The following is a 3,224-nucleotide window of genomic DNA, read 5'->3' as shown; positions in this document are numbered from 1 at the left end:
AGGGACTTAACTGAACTAAACTGAAAATGAAAAGCCCATTCTTACTTTGCAGACGTACAGAAACAGGCCATAGGCTGTATTTGCCTTATGGGTTGTATAGGCTATTTGTAGATTTGGTAGGCATAAAATGTTAGGATTGAAAAACCAATGTGTTAAGTGTGGGACCTTTTGGAAAGAAGAGTGTAGCGGGGCTTTACTGGCTGACTTCCAACAGGATAACGTATGTGAAAGAGCTTTCCAGCGATTTTTAGTCCAAGTGGCGAAGCTCAAGAATGATGACAGCAGAGTGGTTAGGACCCCGGCCCATGCCGCTCACCATCCTCCAGGCGTTTGGTACGCAGCCTGGATTCCGAGAACCTGAAGGAGAGCGGACAAAATCTCAATAGACGAGGAGATAGATGCTTAGCTCAGGTGATCGCGTACTGAGCCCCGCACACAAGCCCGCCGAGCCAAAGAAACTCCCATGGCTGGTCCCCAGGCGGCGCCTCTCCTGGTGCCCGCAGGCGCGTGCACGCACGCACGTCTCCCGCCAGCGCTCAGCCGTGCTCTATTGCGCATGTCTGGGGAGGGGGCGGAGCGGCGGCTGACGGGCAGGCAGAGGCCTCAGGGAGGCGGAGGAGCTCCTCCCCAGTCGGCGAGTAGACCCGGGTCGCCCTGCGTCACTTCCGCTGGGGCGGGACGGAGCTGGGGGAGGGTGGCACCCCAGCTGCTGCCCGGGTGTTTGTGCTGGAAGCTCAGCTGATGCTGGCGGGCAGAGGGGACGCACGTACGGGGGAAAGGCGCGTCGCCCCTGCCGCCCAAGTAGCTGCGGCCTGCATCCCGGTAGGTGGCCCGTGGGGGGCCGGCGGGACGGTAGGCTAGGGGAGAAGGCTGCGGGTCGCCCCGGGGACTCCTTTGGCCCTCCGCGACTTATCTCTCCTCGGAAGGCGCTTCCACGGCGAGAGGGCGGGGAGACGCCCGGACCCGTGCTCCAGAAGGCGACCGGGGCACCGGAAGGGTCCGCAGGTCCCAGGTCTGAGGGGTGCGCGATAGTCTCCTCGTCTTCTGGCCTGGTGGGCTTTGCTGGTCCGCACGGCTCAGACTGTTTAGGTTTTTCTGGTTCAGCCCCGAGCTGTCTGTTCCACCCCCGAGCCTCGCAGCCGAGGTTCCCTGAGTCTGTCTGACTTCCCGTGGGCAGTGGGTGCTCCGACAGTTCCCGGTTGCTTGTCAAAACCGTGTCCCTCCTCTGCCTACGTGATTCACCACTGTCAGTGCACCTGATGAGTCGGCTGCTCCAGGTATTTAATTATCAGCAGTTTCTTTGTAACCCCACCCACACTGAACTCTGTCCCCCGCTCCTGTTGCTTAGTCGGTTTCAGATGTGTGCTGTTTAATAGGTGAAGGTGTGTTGCACTGCTTCCAGTCGCTGTCATGTAAATCATCATGCGGGGAGGAGACTGGTTTCTATACCTAATACTATGATACCTTTAAATAAAAAGTGGTGACACCTAGGAAAAACTTAGATGAGGAGCTATCACATAATCCTATTTAAAGTGGTGCTTTTTACTTCTGGTAACATCCCATTTGAACTGCATCCCAATCTACAGTCCCGATTATTGAGCTTTCAAAAATAACAAAAGTAGGTTTTAGTGTATCAAGGAAATGTTGTTAAGACAGTGAAATACAAAGAATTTTAAATCCGGGAGTTTTAGAAACGTTTAGTGCACTGAGACCCGAGAGTTTAATGCCCATTGTAGCAGTTTATGTCAAATCTCTTGTGCACATTAGTTGTGCTTTGAATGTAAGAATATATTCTTTCTTCATCATTTTTCTTAAACTTTTTTCTCGATGTTGATCTTGTTTTTCTCTGTTCCTGGGTCAGATCGTAATTAAAACCTTGAGAGCAGTGTCCTTTTAACAAGTCAAGTTGGATGAAAAGATCACTTTCACTAGTTTATATGTTTACTTGCTTCAAGTGCAGAGTTAATCAAGGTACATCTTTTGAGTTGTTTTTTTGCTTAGTAATAATGACGGAGGATTTGTGCGGAAGGGTTCTTACTGCTTGGTGTGTGGAACGTATATTTGTGAAAAGGTCATAGAACTCTTAGCGGGACATCCTCCTGTCATGTCTTAGTTCTGACCTTTATTTCCCACGTCTTATATTTTATTTCATTCACACTGTCCAGTACTTTTTCGGACGTCCTGCCATTGCCCTGAGCTTTTCTGGATGTCTTTTCTCTTGTGTTTTTTTTTTTTTTTCTGCTTGGCAAACTGCCTCTTCCTAATTCTGAATGGCTGTCAAGGCTCTACCCTTGTTCTCGCTACACCAGAATTTTAAAATTTGAAAGCCAAGGACTACTTTAGTACTTCTGTAAATATATTGAAATGTCTTGGGAAATATAGTGTATATATGCAGATAAGCATTTTTATGAGGAAGAGAAACTTTTATCAAATTTTGCGATCCCCAAATTCTGGAGAAGAATTAAGTGTATATCCTTCTTTGGTAAATCCAGTCTTATGATTTCTGCTGTCACTGTGCTAGTAACTCCAAACATAAATCCAACAGCCTATGTTCCTGTAGTCTCCATGTGAATGCCCCACTGTTTCTATATTCTGTAAAACCAAGAAATTTTTATTAAATTGGCCCCCTTCCAAGCTATCTCATATCCACAAATGGCATTCTCCCTGTTTCTCTGATTAAAACCCTTAAGTTGTCTTTACACCCCCTTCTCCTTACCCTGTTCTTTCCTGTCACCAAGTGCTGTGTTTTGTTGATTGCTCCATTTTCAAAGTGTGGCTCAGAGCAATAGTCATCTCCATTATAGTACTTTTATCTTAATCCAGTCCAAACCTCTGTCACTTCATGTCTCCATAATTGCAGTATAACCAAATGAAGTCCCCCATAAATTAATTCTTTCCGTCCTTAGCGGAGCCTCCACCTAGCAGTTCCTGAATTTCTTTTAGTTATAACTTCATTCCATCCGCAGTGGCTGGTCTAAGCCTCACTCTTCTATTTGTGCCTGCATCTGTATTTGTACTGTCCTATAAATAGAGTACATCATGAGAAACACTGGACTGGAAGAAGCACAAGCTGGAATCAAGATTGCCGAGAGAAATATCGATAACCTCAGATACGCAGATGACACCACCCTTATGGCAGAAAGTGAAGAGGAACTCAAAAGCCTCTTGATGAAAGTGAACGTGGAGAGTGAAAAAGTTGGCTTAAAGCTCAACATTCAGAAAAC

At 47.4% G+C, this 3,224-nt stretch overlaps 1 protein-coding gene across 3 annotated transcripts in view; it reads left to right on the top strand.

Annotated features, from left to right (window-relative positions):
- The first annotated feature begins 678 nt into the window (after positions 1-678).
- The window catches only part of PNPLA8 (patatin-like phospholipase domain containing 8), a 50,412-nt gene continuing 47,866 nt past the window's right edge, over positions 679-3,224 (top strand). For all 3 annotated transcript variants that reach the window (XM_010841488.1, XM_010841490.1, XM_010841487.1), the window contains exon 1: positions 679-822. The gene's annotated coding sequence lies outside the window, so the exon portion shown is untranslated. The remainder of the gene's footprint in view (positions 823-3,224) is intronic.

The sequence above is a fragment of the Bison bison genome, unplaced genomic scaffold, assembly GCF_000754665.1.
Source record: "Bison bison bison isolate TAMUID 2011002044 unplaced genomic scaffold, Bison_UMD1.0 scf7180017864162, whole genome shotgun sequence".
Classification (NCBI taxonomy): Eukaryota; Metazoa; Chordata; class Mammalia; order Artiodactyla; family Bovidae; genus Bison; species Bison bison.
The sequence above is the reverse complement of the archived record's forward strand: the minus strand, read 5'-3'. Positions and strand labels throughout refer to the sequence as shown.